General features: G+C 40.1%; 1 protein-coding gene across 15 annotated transcripts in view; it reads left to right on the top strand.

Annotated features, from left to right (window-relative positions):
* LOC308177538 (uncharacterized protein) overlaps positions 1-21,490 on the top strand; it is a gene marked incomplete at its 5' end in the record, with an annotated part of 322,880 nt that overhangs the window by 101,179 nt on the left and 200,211 nt on the right. For 9 of the 15 annotated variants that reach the window (XR_013939209.1, XR_013939210.1, XR_013939214.1 and 6 more), the window contains 2 exons: positions 6,704-6,874; positions 14,042-18,032. The exons of 2 other annotated variants lie outside the window; for them this stretch is intronic. Of the gene's footprint in view, positions 1-160; positions 4,875-6,703; positions 6,879-14,041; positions 18,033-21,490 lie in introns of those variants that run through there. 4 more of the 15 variants (XR_013939211.1, XR_013939219.1, XR_013939224.1 and 1 more) reach the window with 3 other exon arrangements.

Consider the following 21,490-nt stretch of genomic DNA (forward strand, 5'->3'; position numbering starts at 1 on the left):
ATGATTAATTTAAGCAAAGCATAGAGCTGAAGGCAAAAGCCTGCTCCATCTCCTCACAACTAATCCTACTGATTTATGAAGATGAAGAATTAAAAGGACCTTATGTATTGGAAATTTTAATTGTGTGGTTTCAGTTCACATGTGCAAAAATATTGTGCAGTTGTTAGGCCAACGGCTCACTCTTTCCATTAAGGAGAAAAATAGGAGAATTACCAGAGAAAATGAGGAGATGATCAGGAGACGCAAGTGAACCTGCAGGGAATTAGTCTGTTGAGAGATTTCTGTTCCTCTTGGAGGGGGTAGCAAGTGGTTGCTATTAGAAAAATATTTTTTCGTGTGTAATAGTAGAGTACTTTAGAAAAAGATCAGATCTGTATAGTTTAAAATAATTATTCTGCTATAGTAGTAGAACGGCTAAGAGTTCCCACATGGATTTTGTTATACTAAGCATGTTATAAACACATGGAAATTGTTCCTGACATGGAGCTTTTTTTTTTTAAATTGGCTTCATGAACACAGATTTTAAATGTGAAGGTTTGCAAAGGACTTTTTGTAGTTATATCTAAATGACTTCCCAGACTGCTCTTTCTCCTGCACCCCATCTTTCTTCATAGGTTTGCCAATTTCCTCAGTCATCTTTGTAAGATGAGGATTTCCAAAGCCAGTTCTTAGCACATCTCTTTTCCTAATTCAGCTTGATCTGAATGTGGTTTGTTGGTAGTTTAATTTTAACACAAGGCCTCATATCCAATCCCAGTGATATTTTGCAAAGTAAATTTACTGTCAAGGCTGGAATAAAAAGAAGAAATCAGAAGTAAAATCAACTTTACTCAAAATATAAATACAGCTGGACTAATCACTTCAGTGATTGTAAGATTGTAAGTAACAGGTGCAGAGCTTAATTACATGAAATACTAGTCTAACAAGATGAAAAACAGATAATGAAGCCCTTTCTGACTCAGCTGTAGAGGTCTTGCTTAGACATCTTCCATGAATTCCTTCCTTTGATCTGGAAATGAAATGTTTCCTCCAATTAAACACCCTATTGTTTAGAAATCCAATTGTTTTCTGAGTCAAAGCCCAGTTTATTATTTCTTTGGGGCTTATTCTGGAAATTGCACAGGTGTTTCTTATTTTTTTCTTTTTTTTTCCTTTTATTGTGTTTACAAATACATTGAGTTGCACGGAATCAAAATTGTGCTTGTTCAGTTCTCCCAGTGACAGTCTGACTGTCAGATACACACAGGAAAATTCATTAGTATGCTTTTTCTACATCTCAGGGAAAGAATGTCTCATTAAATACATGTGAAAATAAACTGTTCCTTAGACTAGCTGTTATTTAGCCTCAGTTTTGAGAACCACAGCAGAACCCCAAATCATCATGTCAGCATTTTCATTCTTAGTGGCTGTTGCATCAAATGCTCCAGGTAGGAATCTGGCCTTTATTAGTTTTCAAATACGTTAGGGGAATGGTTTGGAGGTACTCGGAAATACCACAAGAGGGCAACCATTTCATGTGTTTGCCCTACTGCTTTGCTGGTGATACTGCTTTGAATTTTTCCCCATATGGAAAATGGGAATTGTATAGGAATATGAAGAGTGCATTATTGAAGCTGGAAGTAAAAAGAATTCAAAAGAATAACAGACCTTGGTATGGCTTTTCAGACACATCTATACCCTTTTTAATTTGCCAAAGTGCAGTTTTGACTAACAAAAAAGATTAGTAGGTAGGTCAGAATAAACCTAAATGATTGATTTCAGCTGCAATGATGCCTACAACCAGTTGGATAAAAACCAGCCTTTTAGTGGTTATATGGGATGCGCCATACACAGTCTGAAGAGAACAGTGACCCAGTAAGCTTAGTGTTAAGTAATGGCTTGATTAGCTTTGGATTCATCCTGTCAAGCACTTGTTGCTGTTCAAGACTGTAGTTGGGGCTCAAGAATTCAGTGTCATCTTGTTCAGGACACGGTGCTGTTCTGGATGCCAAGCTGAAGCTACAGCTACAAATCTCTTTTCCCTTTGTCTGATTTTGGGTACATCAAAAAATTAGGATCAAAAACGAAGTAGACGAATAGAGGAGCCAGAAAAATCAGGATTACAAAATCATATCTATATGGCAGACAAGACCTGAGCAGAACAAATATAGGTAAGAAAATAAACCTGTAGTGATGCAAAATCTATATTTATTGAACAACTGGTCAGGAAGAGAAATGATGTGTAAAAATGTATTTATGAAGAGTTTATACATGTACGCATACGCACCCTTAAGTCAATATACAAAAGCTCTTATATACAATTGTGTACTGCAAAATTGGTACAGTACCTTCCTATTGAGACAATAAAAAGACAAAACAAAACCCCACACTTAACAGACATGTAAATGAAAAACTGATCAGTTTAAAATCATACTATAGGTTTCAATCTAAAACCGTAAGTCATTTTACTTGAGTAGTCCAATGAAAGCTTGTTGATGCAGTTATTTTAATTCACTCTGTTCTTAAGTGACTTTTTTATTTTTATCAGCATGTATTTCAACCACCGTAATCTGCAGTTGCTTGCTGAAGAGTTCTGTTCTTATACCAGATTTTTCAACTTTGGAAACTGTTGTACTTTTGAAGGGGAACCAAATCCTGTTAAATATCTATCTATTAGAACCTGAGTTCATAGCTCCCATAAATACATTGTGAACCTGCACTGTTGATAACCTAGGTCATGACTCAGTATTTCAGCAGGAGCAAACACCATGTCAGCGGTCCATGCTCAGAGTGAAGCCCATTTGGCAATGTGACTCGCACCCATAGGTTTCAGGGGCCAGTGTGCCAGGATGAGTGGTCAACATCACTGCCCACGAACTTGGCAGAGACTGGTGAACAACCAGTGCCTTTCTGTGTAAGCTGGGTGTGAGCTCTTCTGACTGCAGTAAAACTGTTCTAGCAGCTTTTTTAAAACCATATTTTAAAGTGAGTCCTATAAAAGGGTATGGGCTAATTATTTGTGAGGGGAAGAAAAACTTGTCTAGAAAATGTTTTTCTGAAATAAGAGGAAATAAATGAGGGTTGTTGTGTCCTGTCTGTCAGATTTCTTTTTACTCGGTTTTAGACATCTTTTCAAAAACTACTGTATAGCTGTCGCTTAATTTAAAGTGTAGAGCAATTTTAAACTATACTATCTAATCTGCATTGATTAGTTCCTTGATTCCTCTCAAAGTCTGCTACAATAATGAAATGCATGAATAAGTGATCTGTGGTAAAAGTGAGGAGTGAAAAATAGGTACAGATTCAACTGATCGCTTCTAGATGGACAATGTTAAGTAGTGCATGCAATTTTAATATTTAGAAGAGTGAAATAACACATGTTGCTCTTGAAAATTCAATCGAGCATTTAGATTTTTTCTTTTATTTCATTAGTGGCATTTCAGTTCTCTGCTAGTTCCAGTCATCATCAGATAGGCCTTCTGTGTGTTAGAGGCTTTATGAAGATGAGATTAGGGCTTATATGCTTCATTTGTGTCTGTGTGTGTGTGTAAGTATGTATGTGTGTATATATATATATGTATATATATATAATGTGTTCATTGTGTGGTAGCTCAGGAGATTCCATACAAGTCAGTTTAACTTTATTAGCTGCAAGGATGCTGTGCTTATTTATATTGGCTGGGGGTTTGGCTTTTATTTAGGTAAAGACATTGTAAAGATAAATAAACAATCTGAGTGATCTGGTGATATAACAAATACCTTGTTGCACAGTGGTTTCTGACATGATGGAATAATTTCTGCTGAGATTGTGCTTTTCTGACCCTTTTGGTGAGTGACTAAGTATTTTTCGCTGACTGAGAGTTGTACATGCATTGTTATGGCTAAATGATTTAAACCGATAAATTATAAATTATATACATACTTATTTCTTTTAAAAGAAAAAAATAAAGAATACCTTTGAATATGTAATAAAGATATTTCATTATTGCTTGGAACGTGCTTCTATATTGTCCTGTTTTATAGGCACCTGAAACCTGTGAAGTTTTTCTCTGTGTAAAGGGGGTAGTGATGCTGTTTATTTTGAAGTGCATGCTCTTGTGGTCATGCCCAGTGATATACAGCATTGCTTAAGTTTGTGCTTTCATCTTTCACATAGCACCTGCACCCAATTTGGGTACGTCAGGTAACATTACTCTCCAACTGAATTACTTGGCATAGTGTGGCTGGGTTCCGGGTGATCTGTCTGAGGATGGTTTGAGAACAAGCCAAAAAATGTGTTGTAATTCTGCCCATAGGAATCCTTAAAATGAGAAATGTGGCTGACAACATACCTGCTCTTCACTGAAGTGGAACTTGTTCTCTCCCTCTTGTGAGGCATCCTATTCCATCTGGATGCCCTTGCCTACTGAGAGCGCTGAGATGCAGCTATTTCATATAGAGCGTACTGGCTCATAATACAAAGAATGCTCTGATTAGAAAACTACCTTATCTCCTTGTTAAAAGGACTCATCGCAGCTATGTGAGTGTTGGTTGCAGTTGGAACGCTAATTTTGGCCATGGATATGCAGGCTGGCTTCTGATGCCAACCACCTCCATGCGGAAACCTGTGTGTCTCCACCATGTGAAGCCCATCAGCAGTGCTGCCAGGATCTTTAATTTTGAATTGTTACATCCCCCACAAAGAAAACTCAGTTTATGTTTAAGTAATGAGGTGTCAGGAGTACAGGGTGCTTCTTTCTTTCTCTTCTTCTTAAGGCAGCAGACAGGTGATGTAGCTTGGGGACGGCTGCCGAGGAGAAACACTGCTGATGAGGACTCCAGTCTGCCAGGTCTTGATTAGGCCCCCTTTGCTTCCTGGCCTCTCAGTGCCACTTGTACCCTCGCTCTCCTAGCTGGTAACTTTCCACTGCTTTTTACTTACTGTACGTGGCCTACTTTATTTCTTTGCCTCAGGTTTAGACAGGCAAAAGTCTGTGTTGCTGCTCAAGCTCAGCAGTAGGGGTCAGAGCAGATTGCTCAGGTTCCAGGCCCACTGGTGGGGAGGTGCTGCAGCAGCTGGGGGCAGCAGGCAGGCAAACTGGGACAAGTGGGGGCATGCAGGGCAGGATCAGTCCGATTCCGTGTGGTGTGCAGGCTGAGTCTTAATGCATAGCTGCCAACTGTGTGGAGGAGAGCTTGTTGAGAGAACCTCTTTTTTCTTTTTTTTTTTCTTTTGAAAGGGATTTTTTCTTTGAATGAAATTAAACTGTTGTGTTTGTGCATGTCTGCGGTATGGTTTGAAACTTTTTTACTTTGATATCTAAATTTTTAAATTCAATTTTGAAGTTGCAGTCTGGAAAGAAGCAAAGTCCAGTGTATCACAAAGTTTGAGTTCTTCAATCCTTTTTTAATCTCCAACTATAGCCTTAGTATCATTATGCCTTGTTGTGCAGTGCAGGAATGTATCACAGCCTGCTAATGTGGAGCGCATCTCAAGGAGTTTGTGCACAGCAGCGCTGGGCAGTACCCCTTGAGCTGTGTTGCTGCTCTGACCACTGCAGCTGCTCCCACAGCTCAATGTAACCTCAGGGGTCAGTGCTGGGCTCTGCAAATCCTGAGAAGCTGGGAACAGGGCTGGAACTAACAAGCAGAAATGACTTAGAAGGAGATCTATAGTGTGTGCGGACTGATGGATTAGGATTGGCTGAAGGTCCAAGTTTGGAGTGGCAGGGCCAAAAAGCTGGCTTTATTTCATGACTCTGCTAGATTTATCAGGTGATGGTGAAAGATGGTGATCAAAGATGGTGAAGGGCCTAGAGGGGAAGACATATGAGGAGCAGCTGAGGGCACTGGGCCTGTTCAGCCTGGAGAAGAGGAGGCTGAAGGGGGACCTCATTGCAGTCTACAACTTCCTCACGAGGGGGAGTGGAGAGGCAGGTGACCTATTCTCTGTAATGACCAGTGATAGGACCTGTGGGAATGGTGTTAAGCTGAGGCAGGGGAGGTTTAGGCTGGACATCAGGAAGAGGTTCCTCACTGAGAGGGTGGTCGCCCACTGGAACAGGCTTCCCAGTGAAGTAGTCGCTGCACCAAGCCTGTCTGAATTTAAGAAGCGATTGGACTGTGCACTCAGTCACATGGTCTAAACTTTTGGGTAGACCTGTGTGGTGCCAGGAGTTGAACTTGATGGTCCTTACGGGTCCCTTCCAACTTGGGATATTCTATGATTCTAGGTGCCTGTTAGTTAAGCAAAATGGCCAGTCACATATTCTGTATTGCTTTTACCATCTGTGCAGTAAAGTGACCTTTATGTGCTGCTACTTTTTCTCTATTTTCATATTTTGTGCCCATGGTAGATATTTGGCTACATTCTCACTGCGCACAGGATGAAGTCTACCTTGGCAGTAGGGACTGTGCAACCTTTGCAAAGGGCTTTCTGGCAAACATCCATTTTGATGTTTGTTCTTCCTTATCCACCATACCACCATCTAAAAGAGGCAGTGCTCTCTATGAAGTTCTTTAGTCATTATTCAATGGTGAAATGGAAAAGCATTCTGCTGCTGTCACTGTTTAGGAGAAGAGAAGAACAACTGTCATAGGACAAGCTCATTAGAGGAGCTTTGGACTTGGCTCTTATAGTGAAGTAGCTCCTTCTCTTATGTCTACTGGGAATGGAGGTCATCCCTCCAAGGGGGTTGTCCATCACTTCTACCACCCCAGTAGCATCTCAAACTTATCTCTCCAGGAAAGAGAAAGCTTTGTTAGACACCAGATGAGGCTGACCAGAGAGTGTCATACAACAGCACGGGAAACAAGTTGGAGTTGGAGCTTCTGCTGGGAAGGCCACCTGACCTGGAGCTGGGACGTCCTCACACCTATCAGAAGTCCCAACGATCAAAACACTGACCAGTTTAGAGTACGTAAGTCCACTGCAGGAATATCTGGGATCACCATCTGCAGTTGTGATGTCCTTGAGGAGTCTTGGGGTGTGATGAACAAGAGGAGGAACTCATCTCATCTATACATGGGCCTTCAGGGCACGAACTAAAGGAGCAGTTGGGATTTGGGATTTCAGGGACAGGGGTTTGGTTCATAAAGGGTTTGACTGTTAAAACTAATGGGGATATATGTGCTCTTAGAGACTGTTGTATAATCCTTAGTTCCTTAGATAGGTCTGGTCTGGGAGAAGGGAAAAAGAAAAAAAAGATTGCATAGTCATAAACATTTATCTCAAGACAGAGTGTATGTCGGAGCAGTGTGATGCCTAAATAAAAGGGATCGGGGTAGGGGGCTGCTGTTTCTGTCTACTGAAGGATATGCATCTTGAAGATGCTAAAAATAAATGTGTACGTTGATTTCATTGACAAACTAGTGATCATATTGCAAAGGAACCAAACCATAACCCCACCAGCTGTTTTAGGGAGACCTCCTGCAACCTAGCACATTGTTTAAATTTAATATACTTTGCATCATGCTAATAGCCATTAAGTGCTAGTGATAATATCTGCTGTGATGTAGCTGAAAGACATTAGCCTTTTTGGCCAAATATGGTTTTTCATTTAACTGAATAATTACATGAAATCATGTCATTCATATTAATACAGTTTAGACAATTGATATCTAGAGAAATGAAAAGCATTGGTAATCTTGTGTGAAGCAGAATTTATCATTTGAAAAGTGAAGACATATATTAATATGCATGAAATGTTATTTACTAATAGAAAGTATGTATTTTCTTAAATTATGCCAGTACTTTTTCATAGTAAGTAATAAATAAGCCAATTCTCCTTCAGTGCAGCAGCAAAAATAAATTGCTTCCTTGTGGTTGACTACACTGAACTACACATGCAGTCAGGTATATGATTACCTCCATCTTGTTTCCTACCCACCTGCAAATGTGTGTATTATTCTGAAAATATCACGTTGGCATATTGTTATCCTATTATGCTATGAATTGCTGTTTACATCTTATTTCAAAATTAATTTTACATTCTGTAAGTTAAGGTAGGATTTGCTCTTTTCAGCTCAGAAGTCTAGGATTCTGGGAACAAAGGCTGTCTTCTACTGAAATTGCTAAAAAGTGATAGATGTCAAATTCTTAAAATGTACGGTTTCAGCTTGACATCAGAACTTCTGTTGCTCAGTGTCCTTAAGTGCTGTTTGATTTGCTTATATAAGGCTGTTAAAAGGGAACAATATTTCCAAATATCATGGCAAGATTCTGTCAGTTTTCTGCTGTGAATAACAAAGGTGAGGCCTAGAGAAGTGTCCTCTAGAGTAAATGATAGTTAGTGATACAGTCAAATAAACACAGAGATTATTTTGTGTTGTTTTGCCATATAATAAAATTGACACCGGCTTAAAAAACTGCAGCCAGCACATAACGTAATAAATCTGTATTTACACAGAGTGAAAGAAGATGGTGTTTATTGTGTAAACTCATAATTTGTGTAGGCTGTGTGCCTGATAGACTTAGAACTGGCTGACAGCCTAAGTAAATGAGTGGGAAGGACAATATACCTTCCCATGGAATTGTGCGCAGGGGTCTCATATTGCAAAAGTCATATGCTTTCACAAAAGGCATGATCTTTGTGATAACTTTGATTTTTCTCTGCTAAAGAAAAAAAAAAACCACACCAATAACAACAAAACCAAAACAAACAAAATCCAAGATCACGATGATATTTTAAAATAAAACAAATGACAATGTTTTCCAGGGACCTTGTTTATTTATTAGTTTATTCTTGATTGAGTTAGTCTACAAGGGAAAAACATAAAATATAGTGGCATGATGTGTGTATTTTTGCTCTATTTAAAATTCATTTATTTTCCAGTAAAGCCATTCTGACTGCTTTCAACCAGAGACTTTTAATGTACTTCATTCATTTGGTCACCAGTGGGTCCCTGATCATGCTTTGAAATACTGGGCAGGAAAAGGGAAATTGCTCAAGAACAGTTATTGTACATTTTGTCTTGCAAAATGTCCATGTGGCTTGCTGGCAAGAAGCCATTAAGATTAATCTTGAATTGTGTTTTGGACAATATTCCTGTATATCAATAATAAAGATAAATTTAAGGTGAAGTATTAAATCAATCTACATCAACAGCTGGAAAGTATCAGGAAAATTAAAGGAGATATTTCAGTGGATGATGCTCATGTGCTTTACTCGCTGGAGAGCATTCCCTGGCTGCAGGTGGGAACTAGTGTTGCGAGCATCAAGATAGCCCTGAGAGACTTGAGGATCCCCTCTTATAAGGAAAGACACCTTTGTTTTTTTTTTTTTCTTTTTTTTGTCAGCAGGATCAAAACAGTCCTGACGTTTGTATATGTACTAAGATATTTCGATCTGGTCAAAACCAAAAGATTTCTCAGAGTCTCTGCTCATCCAGAATTGATTATAGTCCCAGCAAACCAGTGCTGAGGTCAATAAGGTTATGTCACCTTAGTGAGAATTGATTTGGGGGGGATAAGATTGTATCCTGTATTAATTAATGTGCTCAAATTTGTTCACTGGCACAAAGGTGTGCCAGTTGCAATACCCTGAGTAAATGTAAGCTGTTCACAGCAGATTGCTTCATCTTAAACAGGATAAAAATTGGCATAGATCAGTAGTAAATTTAGTCTACTGGATTTATGTAAAAATACTTGGGTTGTTGAATGTGATCTGCCTACCAGGCTCAGTTGCATTACCCTGCCCTCTGCTTGGTTGACTGTAGGACAAAGCATTGGACACCTGGCTCTCAGAATGCTGTATATGAGGTAACGTTGACATTTATGTACTATTTATTAGGTGCCATTGTCTTTGGAAAATTTTTCATCAGACATGTTGAAGTTAGTAGCTGATTATATAGCAGGTCGTTTTTGAAAATTGAAATTATTATGCCAGTGCTTCTCTCCTTGAACTAACACTCAAGTGATGGGGAAGAGAAGGAAAGTGGAAATATTTAGGTTACAAGAGCAAACATCTAGAAGGGGGATAGGGTTATTTCTGCTATTTCCAATTTCTCAGTCTGTGACATTTGAGAAAGATATGGTACCTGTCAAGGAATCTGTGATTAAACATTGTACAAATTTGAGGTATCTGTATGAGCTCATAATGCAAGAAATGAGAAAATTCCTGGAGAAGTGACTGTGGGTATTTTTTTTTCTTTACTTTTATTTTTAAAACAAAGCAAGTACTTAATCCTGACAAGCTAGAAAAACAGGCCATGTTTGTCAAATTAAGAGACAGATCTGAAAGCTAAGAATATGCCTACACGTGTACAAGGAATATGTCCACAAACTGTTGCAAAACTCACTTTCACATTGGGGAGTACATCAGTTTTGCAATATTCCAAGGACAGATAATAGTATAATTAATTTGCATTTGAACTATTAAGTTATCTGCAATGCTATACATTTTAATGTGCCCTTCACAGTATCTGTGCATCAATATAGATATGTGCATGAATGGTGCCTGCATTGCAACTTGCTTAGGAGTTTATCCCTCATTTTCAAGACTAAAATTAACACATTACTCTTGGGTACCGTGTATCTCTTCTGGCAGGAAGAGGATGTGAAAAGTTACTACAATGATGTGAAAATTCAGTTGTAATATTAATTATGCAGGGGAAACATGCTGTGTACAGTTACCATTCTGTGGTTTCTTGGTCTTTCCAACTGATATTCTTTGCTCTGTATGAAACTTAAAAACTTCTGCCAACTTTTAGTAAATGATATGCTGTCAAATCATCTCACTGCACCCTTCCATGGTGTGCCAAAAGCCAAAAAAAAATGTATAAGGGAAAAAGATGATCAGAATACACAAGGTAAAGTTTCTTCGGGGCTGAAGTGAGAAGTTTTCAGGGAGCATTGGCTTGATTTTGCTGGTACCATGCTTTACATAGAGTGAACAATATGATTCTTTTAATAGGCTATTATCAATCCAGTAGCTTCCCTGACTATAAGCTGTTAACATCCCCAAGTACCTCACGAAGTAAAGAGCCATGTTTTCAGACTTGGAAAACATTTTGTTATAGATGAACCTTTAGTCCAATGGTAGGAAATGAATTATCAGGTCTCCTGGAGCCCAGTTCATTGTTCTATTATGTTACAAGAAAAGTAAGAAGTATATCACACAATTATAACTCAACATATTTCATTTGAAGATTAGGATAAATTCAAAAAGCTATTAAATTATGCTGGATCTTTTCTATTAAAGCAGACCAAATATGTTTGTATCGCAATTTAGCAGCAGCAAGGTGAGATAGCCATATAAATGTGGATATTTGATTAGTTGCTTTATGTTCTTATTTTCTCCCCATGCTACAGGAACAGTAGTACCTCTCACATTATAGTGATGGAACCATTTTCATAGTAGTAGAAGACAGTCTTCTGTCATAAATATACCATGCTAGTCAACATATATTTTTTGCTGTACACAATGGGCTAAAAATTAGTTCAATGTCAAAGTGTTCTGTAGAGAAAGATTCTGCTGCCCTTCTATTATAGTCCACTCTAAGGAAACTTTCTAGTCATTAGCCTCAAAGCATAGTTCATAGTCAAAAAAAAAAAAATCTGCAGTACCATTATTTAGCATTAGCAACATTCCTACACCAGATTTTCAAGGCATGGCCAGCAAGGCTCTCTATTGAGAGGCTGTAGGCACTTTAAAACACCTGCATTGTTACCTAAAGATGATGCATAGTGATTTTATTTCCTATAAGAATTCTGCTGTGGTGCAGAATTGCATGCAGATCATGAAAGATGAATTTTGAAAGAGATCTCCCTAAGTTGCCATTTCACTATGAGGTTAAAACTGCATTGGAACAGTTCTGCTCACATCTAATAAATAAGCAGAGAGAATGCCTAAGCTACTGGCATTCTCTGCTCAGTGCTCTACAGCTGCTGAAAATAATGATACAGCCCCAAAGTCATCCTGTATATTGGGATGAGCTATGCAACACACTTGGTCCTTTCTTAGCTGTATTGAATAGTTTAGCCACTAGAAAATTTCATCCTTCAACAGCCTCTGATAATGGTGATCAACATAGTAATTTATTTTCTGTCAGCATAACTGAAGTTCTTTTCCTTATAGGGAAGGCAAAAGAAACCTGGTAAGATGACAGCCAAGGACTTTTTTCTTCCCCCAAAGCATTTTGCCTTTATTATTCATGTCATTACGTTGTTATTCGCTCTTCAGTCCTGTATATTGTATAGGAGTCTAAGGAAAAAATGCTAATTTCACTTTCAGAGGCTTTGGGTTGGAGAAAACTTACCTCTGTCAGCCTTTTAAGGAAGTTCGTAAGCATAAGAAAATACTCGAAGGGACTAATGGTAGATACTCTTTGCTTACCAGGTACAGATCACCTCTTTCTTCAGTGTAAAAACTTGTATTTGCCAACCAGTCAGATGATTTTTTTTTTTAAGTGTTGACTGTAGCTCAGTTTTTTGTGAGAAAGAAGTGACTTTACATTTTCAATGCCGTTCAGTTTGTATTTGAGAAAAGCCTTGATAGAACTTGTGAAATGAAAGGGACCCTTTCCAACTGTCCTCAAGGTCTCTTGCTTGGATCAGGGTCTGAGAGTGGGTATAGGTTCCTTGTTCTTTCCTGGCAGCTCTGAGGCAAATCTCAGTGCTGCAATGCAGGTGGCAGCTGGTGAGGGATCCCTAGTTCTCAAAGCCAACCTTAGCAGCAGAGCTTTCATGGGAAGAGCTGGTTGTTGTCATAGCTGTTTGCAGTCACAAACCCCTTGTGAAAGGTCTAGTACCACACGCAGTTTAATATTTATATATATTTTGTTAAGATATATGCAACCCTTTCCCTTTAGAGATGACAATTTCCTTATGTGGTGGGCACAAACTTCATGACTTTTCTTGCTGGCATTTCTTTTCAAGGACTTTTTGAGTCCTTGAGTTTGAAAATAATACAGCAGGGTGAGTGTATTGCTATAATTTGTCTATGGAAGTAAAGTTTTTGCTTTTGAATATAGAAACATGCACATTAATACAGCACTGTGTGGGTAATTCATATGCATATTATGTGCATATATTTATATTTTTGTCGTAATATGGTGTAATTGAAAAGACCTGTGCAACAGAAGTGGACAGATTATTACGTGCAAGTAGACAGGATTTACTTAGCCAAAAATCTAATCAGCATTTACATGACTTCAGCATTTTCAAAATCAGATGCTATGCATAGTTAAATTATTCAAATGTATTCTGCTTTCCAGGTTTCAAGGTCACAGTGAGAAGGTAGCTATGCTTTTTCTTTTGTTACCATGTAAGTGGTCAGTAGCAACCTTCTATTAGAAAAAATGAATACATAAACAGGCAAGCTTTAGCAGTGGTCATCTCAAATAATTGCAAAGTAAACCAGAGCCTGAAGGAGACAAGTAATTTTTCTTTGTTTCAAGACAAAGTTGTTTTAAATGTATTAAATGTATGTATATTGTGTCACATCTTTATGATGCTAATTGTGAAATTATTTTTGTAAATCCTATTTGAAAAAGAGACATACTTTATTCAAGAAAAATATTTGAGTGAAATCTAATGTCACCTTGACTTAAGCCTGCTCAATGCAGGATGTAAACGAAACGCTCATCTTATTCTCATTCTGACTACCAATGGCCTTTTTTGTCTCAAAAGGAGACAAAATTCACAGTCTCATGACTGCAATGCTGAAAAGAGCAAAGTCACAAAACTCAGCAGGATCCTTTGGTTTCTTAGCTGTGGGTATGTTTATTGAGGTCATTTATTTCAGGGTAGGTCTCTATCATACTTTGAGCAAGTTCAACATTTATCTTTTCCAAAAATCCAATCACTCGAAGTCTGTGCTTTCTGTTGTACTAATAGTGCCTCAAAGTTTGGTAACTTTGAATGTTAGTAAAGTGTCTTGTGCTTGGTGTTCAGAGACATATATTGATAGAGATTAGAAATTAATAACAGTGGTTAGAGACATACAGTTATTAATCAGTTATAAAAATGGAAAGGTGTATGCTTTGATTAATAATCAAAGAAGTGTGTTTCTTTACTGTCTCATGCTGTGTTATAAGATAGTCTGGATGTTAATCACAGACCTTCTTATGGGATACCTTACAGGAGATAACTGGAAGCCTGGTGTTTGGAGAGAGAAAATAGCTGAAGATGAAGCACTGTGGGCAGTTCTGATTACAAACAAAGCAAGAAAGGCTGTGTACTTCCAGCCCCCTATGATTCTAAAGAGCTCTGTTAAATAACAGACTGCACCGTCTCCATCAAAGATCCATGAAGGTGAATGCTTCACTGCCAGAAATACTTATTTATATATGTGTATTCTGAACCATAAAGAGAACTAGGGCTTATTACAGTCTTGCTTTAATTTTTGAACAGCTAGGTGGTGCTGCTCGAATATTTAGTATGTATTTACTGTTTAATTTTAGTATCATAATGTTAAGTCAAAGATCAAGACTCAGATGTATGAGATACAGAGAAAATGCAAATTTGCTGCATGTCCCAAATGGATTACAATGGAAGTAAAAGGGTACACGTTCTCTGCACTTCACCTACTTCTTCATTCTGTTGAGCCTGATAAAGCCACAGCTGTATTGTTTCCAATACTCAAATGAACTAATTAAAAATTAGTAGTTTTTTTTTTGTGTGTGTAATACTCTGTGATGTAGTCACACGTGTGAAAGTGATGATGATGGAGAGAGACCAAGAGGTGTCAGTGAGCTCGGCCAGAATAGGAGGCAATGAGCAGACAAAGCTGCTGAGCTGTTCTTTGAATGGTCACAGCAAAAGGGGGTTATAAATAGGATGTAATAGGCAATGTAAGACAGTGAAATAGGCAATGTAAGACACAATGGGAGCAAGGTTTGGAGAAATACCTCCATTGAGCAATGTAAGAAATGGGTTCATGTGTTGATATTAAGGCCAGCTGGAAATTGCTTTTCTTTCTTTTTTTTTTTATTTTATTTTTTAGAAATAAATGAAAAATAACAAGAACAAATGTGAATTGGGAATGCCTGTGTAACTGAAGTCAGGTAGCTTGTGTTAGAGAAGAACTGCTACTGAATGACTGCCATGTAGCTGGAGCTATAAACTAGAAAAATGAGAACTAGCAAGAACATCCATAAGCAACTCAGATGCAGCAAAGCTTGGACCATGTTAGAAAGTTTAATGCAAGATTGGGAGAGTTTTCAGTTGTTCTAAATCACAAAATTAAATACGTGGTTACGTTGAGGGAATAGCAAATGATTATATCAGTACACTGTTTAAACAAGGGTACTCCAACTTCCTGAAATTAGTAATGACTTCATTTGTTCAGAAGATCTTAAAGCATAAAGGGAAAAGGTAGCAGAATTCAAGTGAAGGTGTCCTAGCTCTTGGTGAGGCTCTGTTAATAGCAGGTATAGCAGCTAGGGAGCTGCCTTGTGAAATAGGAAAATGATCTTTCAGGCTGCACTATAGAAAGTCAGGGCTAAAACATGTTCAAGGAACCTGCAATTTTCTGTTCATGTGTAAAAGTTTGCTTTCATATGCACTTCTCTTATACATTCTCTTTTAAAGCCATGCCTCAGCCTTCTTAATCTTTAGTAGTTCTCCTCCAATGGCAGATGAGTGATGAATGCAAAAATATACTGTTATTACTATTGGAATCCCATTGAGAATATCCAATAATGAATTCTTCCTTTTTGAGAGGCAGAGAATATGTGAAAATGGCACCATTTTAGTACTTCACTTTCAATATAGCTTTTCTGTCTACAGGGGATGCCATTTATGTTTGTAACATTTCTTCTTACTGCTTAGCCGTAAAAACGCTACATAAGACTAATACAATTATATGCCGTAGCATAAACTGCTGTGATTTATGGAAGACCTTACTGAGTTGTCATATGAATTTCTTGTGGAAGTACTATCCAAGCAGAAATGTTTTTGATAATATTTCAGCCTTAGAATACTGATACTTGGCAAATTCTCAGTTATATAGCTAAATATAAGAAATCTATTTGTACGTATATATGTATGTACATGCATGCAAAAACATGTATGTAAAAAGTCCAGTGTCACTTGATGAAATACTACATCAAGCATCTCTAACATTTAAAGCAGAGCAACAGCCTAGTGCAGACAGGTTCTTTGGTGGTGTAAATTGTCATATTTTCCGTGGTCTCTTACTAAATTTATGCTGTCTAGATCATACAGAGCTAAGTCAATCTCCTTTCTCTATGGACAAGTATTGACATATATGTACCTCAGATGGTAATTTAAGGCTTGAAAATGTACTGCTGAGAGCTCCCTTGAATTTCAAAGGTGCTTATATAGGTATGAGAAGAAAGAAAGAAAGAAAAATCCACACTTATCTTTACCACAGGAAAAAAAAATATCTTTAAACAGAAAATATCAAGAAATCTTGAGCTTTCATCAAGGATTGCTCTGTTTACTAGAGATAGGATTGTGACTCTCCTGGCTTGTAAAAGAGCATTTTAAGAGGTGCTGTTAACTTACAGCTTTTGTGCTGTTCTGTGGCAGTTTCGTTGAATTCAGCTTGTTGAGATTTAATTATTTCTTATACTATGTTTCTGCCGTTCATTTTGAAAATTGGGAGTTTATAGGTTTTACTGCACATCTTAGAATTACAAAGAGAGCAATTAAGATGCAAAATAAGTCGCTAGCTGTTGAGTGTATAAATATTAAATAAGAGAAATGTGACATTTACTTGTTTTTGATTAAAAGTCAGAGGGTAATCAAGAAAGGTCAAAAACTGCTGGTGTACTTGAAACACCTCTCTAAGTGGTCAGTCATATATATAACGAAGTCTGGTGATAGCAGCTTGTTATTAGTTCTTGTAAGGCAGTTGTGTAAGCCTGGGTTTGCAGCACTCATAGACCTCCCAGAGATATTGTTAATGCAGACTCATGAATTTCCAGGAATGCAGCACAGAAATAACAAAGCCCTGTAACAAATAATAGGAGGGAAAAGGTGGTTTCATGCAAATTTAGTCAGTTGTCAGATCAAATACCTTGAAGTGGTTACAAAAGCTTTCTTGCTAGGAAAATGTTTTCCCTTGCTTGATGGAAGGTAACCTTGTTCACATGTAGTTTAGTGCTGCATTACAGAAATGTTCCAGTAGAAACCTTCCAGCCATGTGGATGGGTTTATGGTGGGATAGGCCAGGTGGTAAGAATGCCTGCTTCAGAACTTAGCCCCTGAAGCTCTCTTCTTTCGTAATGCATCTGCAAGCAATAAGGCTATGATTTTATCCAGAACACTTAACTATTTGTTCGTAGGACATATATTGACATACATGTTTGACATGAGACCATGTAATTGTTGTCACAAGGAGAATACTTCAAAAATTTGACACAGATTAATTGGTTGCCATGATGCTGAGCATCTAAGGGGCAGTCCTCAACCAAATTTCCTTCTCAGCATGCAGGCAGTTTTCACTCTTGGTTTCTGTTCTTCCTCCCCTGGTAGGTTGTCCAGAAGAGCAGTTTAGTGGGTTTCTTCTGCCTCATACTTAATGTAACTTTTCTCTGGGGAAGCTAACTAAAATCATACCCATGCTGGATGTAAAGAAAATGTACTTGGATCTCATGAAAGTAGTTTAACATTTCTGAATTGAAGAAAAAAATGATGTGAAAAGTAATTTTGTTTCCTGTGGGAAAGGAATTCGCAGGGAGCTTTGTGCTGTTTCGCATCTCCCTGAGTTAGAGATAATGAGGAAAACAGCGGTAGAACCAAAAACTTGAGCAAGGTCGAGGTAAAGTAAATTGGCTAGAGTGTTAAAGATGAGCTTTGAGCAGTGGCCAATTGCTGGCTGGCTCGAGGCGTGTGTCTGAGGGTCTCTAACCAATTGTATGACAGACTCGGGCGTGTGGACAGCACGTGGGGCTACGGAGAAAGTATATGTAGTGGTGAAAAATGGCAATAAAGGTCTCCTGTTCAAGAGCCATCAGAAGTCCATGTCTTGCATCCCTTCAAATGGTGACCCCGACGTGACAGGGGAGGAGCAGCGCTGCACGAGCGTCTGAAGGGAACCTAGCCAAACGAATCAAGCTCGCAGCTGGACTGCAGCTTCAACCCCGGGACATCACCTGAAGGACAGGTGAGCGGCTGGGCATTGATCAAGGAGCTAGCCTTTTGGCAGAGGAAGAGCCTATAGTGAAACTACTAACGCAACTCCTAATGGACAGGGGAGTAAAATCTGATCCGTTTGAGATAAAGCTATTATTGAAATTTTTGCAAAAACAAGGGTTCCCCTCACTGGCTTCCACAGTATTTGATGTAAAAACTTGGGACCAAGCGGGGGAAAAAATATGGGAAGCAGCGTCCAGTGGGGCTACTAATGCTGCTGAGGTGATGACTACGTGGCGGCTGGTGACAGAGACTTTAAGATCGTGGCAGGCAGAAAAGGAAGTACAGAACGCCCCTGCCCAGACAATAAAAGCAGCCGAACCGAGATCAGAGCCTGCAAGGTCACCAGAGCAGTGCAATTTGATAGACCTGGGGGATGACAAGGAAGAGGGCCCCTGCCCGCTGAGCCCCTCGGCTCCCGCCTTGCCTGCCCCCATAACGCCTCCCTGCGGGCCCGAGCTTTCGGCCCGCGGGAACGAGGGGAGCTGGTGCGCCGGGAAGCGCTAAGGGACGGGGACCCGGTAGGAACGGCTTTCCCGATACAGGTGCGACCCAGCGGTCCAAATGAATATAATGCCTTCCACTGGGACCTAATTAAAGAATTAAGAAAGACTGTGACTACATATGGGTTACACGCACCGTTTACTCAGTCATCGTTAGGAAATGTTATGACTGGTCAATTGTTGGTGCCGTACGATTGCCGCCAGCGCCGCCGCTCGCCCCGTTGTCAGGTCCGGGCGGCCGCCCGCCCGCCCAGCCGCCGCCTGATGCGTTTCTCCGGTTTGGGCGCCCGCCCGCGCGCACCGGGCGCTGCCACGTTCCGCCTGCTGCTGCGCCCGGGCCCGCGGCCCCGCGGGTCCCCGCTCCGTCTGCCCCCCGAGGCCGGCCAGAGCCGCTCACCGCCCGCGCTCCGCGACAGCCCGCACGGCCGCAAGCGCCGCCGCCGCCTCCCTGCTCGCCGCCGACCGCCGCCGCCGCTGCCCACCCGCCCCGGGCTGCGCCCCCCCCGCCCCGCCGGCCCCTCTGCTGGCGCTGCGGGCCGCCGCCGGCAGCTCGGCCAAGGATAGGGGTGGATCCCCTGAAAAGGCAGCCACAGATCTCAGCGGTGAACACAAGCTCAATAAATCCCAGCAGCTGAAAAAAGTTTTCAAAGAATGTGGTGCTGTAGGGGTTTCGTTCCATGTTGGAATTTCATCAGTATCTCTAGGAATCTTCTACCCGGCTGTGTCAAGTGGTGTGGACATGACTGCAGTTCTCTTCAAACCTGGTTTCAGTGAATCATCGCTGCAATCTAAAAGGGCTGCTGGCACAAGCACATTTCTGTTGGCATATGCTATTCACAAATTGTTTGCTCCAGTATGACTCAGCATTACTATAGTTTCTGTGCCATTTATTGTCTGATACTGCTGGAAGATTGGTTTCTTTAAACCTCCTACCCCAAATCCGTGATAACTTCGTATGGTTTTTATTCACCCAACATGGGGCTCGAGGAATTTGAGATAAGGATGATAGTCAAGAGAAGTAACGGGCAAAACATGGACTGGATTTTTTTTATGAATGTAATAGTTGTGAAGAATTTAAGAAAGCAGCAATTGTGAGGAATATGTTTCATATTAGTGTGGTGAAGGGAGGAGGGGTGGTGTGTGTGTAAATTGTCCACCTTGTCAGTGTTGTTATGATGTTATATTTATTTTGGTGTGGGGAATTCTTTTTTTTTTTTTTGATGTAAGTGAAGTTTGTGAAGATTGTGATAATTGTAAAGTAAGAGTATATTGGAATGTAGTGGGTTTACGTGGCAGGGTATTGGTAGCAGGAGGCTATAGGGGTGGCTTCTGTGAGAGGAATCTAAAAGCTGCCCCATGTTAGGTAAGGGCCCCACTGCTGACCAGAGCCGAGCCAATAAGCGATGTTGTTTGAGCCTCTGTGAGAGCAGATGTAAGAAAGAGAAAAGAAGAAAAAAAAAAAGAAAAAAACGCTGCGCCACACAGCAGCTGGGAGAGGGAGAGGAGTGAGGAACAGCCTTGCAGGTGCCAAGGTCGGTGAAGAAGGAGGGGGAGAGGTGCTCCAGGCACCAGAGCAGAAGTCCCCTGCGGCCTGTGGTGAGGACCATGGTGAAGCAGGCTGTCCCCCTGCAGCCCATGGAGTACCGCGGTGGAGCAGGGTTCCGCACTGCAGCCCCACTGCCACGGTTACCACTGTGGACACCCTTCAGCAAGAACCAGAGGGAGTGCCAGAGTGGATGCCTCCACAGTAACAGACGCCACGTTGCGGTGTACTCACGTTCATAAAATTCCATTTAATGTCAAAGGACCAATTGGGAATGACTGTAGTGTATTGCTGCTAGGACGATCAAGTACAACTTTCACCGGATTGTTTGTTTTGCTGGGGATAATTGATGCTGATTATAATGGACAAATCCAAACTATGGCTTGGACACTGTCTCCACCATTGTCAACACCAAAGGGAACTAGAATTGCTCAACTGATTCTTTTCTGAGCAGTAGTCTGCAGGACTTGGTTCGAGAACAGCTCCAACAAGGACATATTGTTCCGACAAACAGCCTATGGAATTCACCAGTGTTTGTTATCAAGAAGAAGAGCAGGAAATGGAGATTACTGCATGATTTGCGATGAATCAATGCAGTGATTGAGGACATTGCAGCCAGAAAATTAAAAAAGAAAAAAAAAAGGGAAAAAAAAGAGGAAAAAAAAGGAAAAAAAAAACAGTACTTTTGAATATTGTATCGGACTCACAATATGCTGTAGGTGTTGCTCAGCACATTGAGAGGGCACATTTGAGACATATCCCAAAGGAAAACTTGTTTCTAAAATTTAAAGAGCTGTTATTTTTGGTAGAGCAGCGAGTGCACCTGTATTGTATTATTCACATGCAGAGCCACACCATGTTACCTGGTAATTTTGCAGAGGGTAACACACACACTGACCAGCTAACTAATATGACCCTGAGTGCCCTGGTGCCTAAGGTGCTGGAGCAAGCTCAGTTATCCCATGCCTTTTTCCATCAATCCGCCAAAGTCTTGGCGAAACAATTCACTGTATCGATCACTGACGCCAGATTGATTGTCCAAACATGTCATGACTGTCAACAACATCTTTTGACCCTGTCTTTGATTGTAAACCATAGAGGTCTACGGTCCTCACAGTTATGGCGGACCGATGTAACGCACATTCCAGAATTTGGTCACTTGAAATATGTTCACGTATTGGTAGATACTTTCTCTCATGCTATTTGGGTGACAGTTGCGGTGGGTGAATCTATTCGCCATGTCCAGGCTCTCTTCTGTGTTGCTTTTGTGGTGCTAGGCATCTCAAAAGAAATAAAACCCGACAGTAGCCCCGCCTATGGTAGTCACTCCCTTCAAACCTTTTTTCAAACTTGGGGTATCTGACACATCACAGGCATTCCTCA

This window comes from Anser brachyrhynchus, assembly GCF_964034855.1.
Source record: "Anser brachyrhynchus genome assembly, chromosome: 14".
NCBI lineage: Eukaryota > Metazoa > Chordata > Aves > Anseriformes > Anatidae > Anser > Anser brachyrhynchus.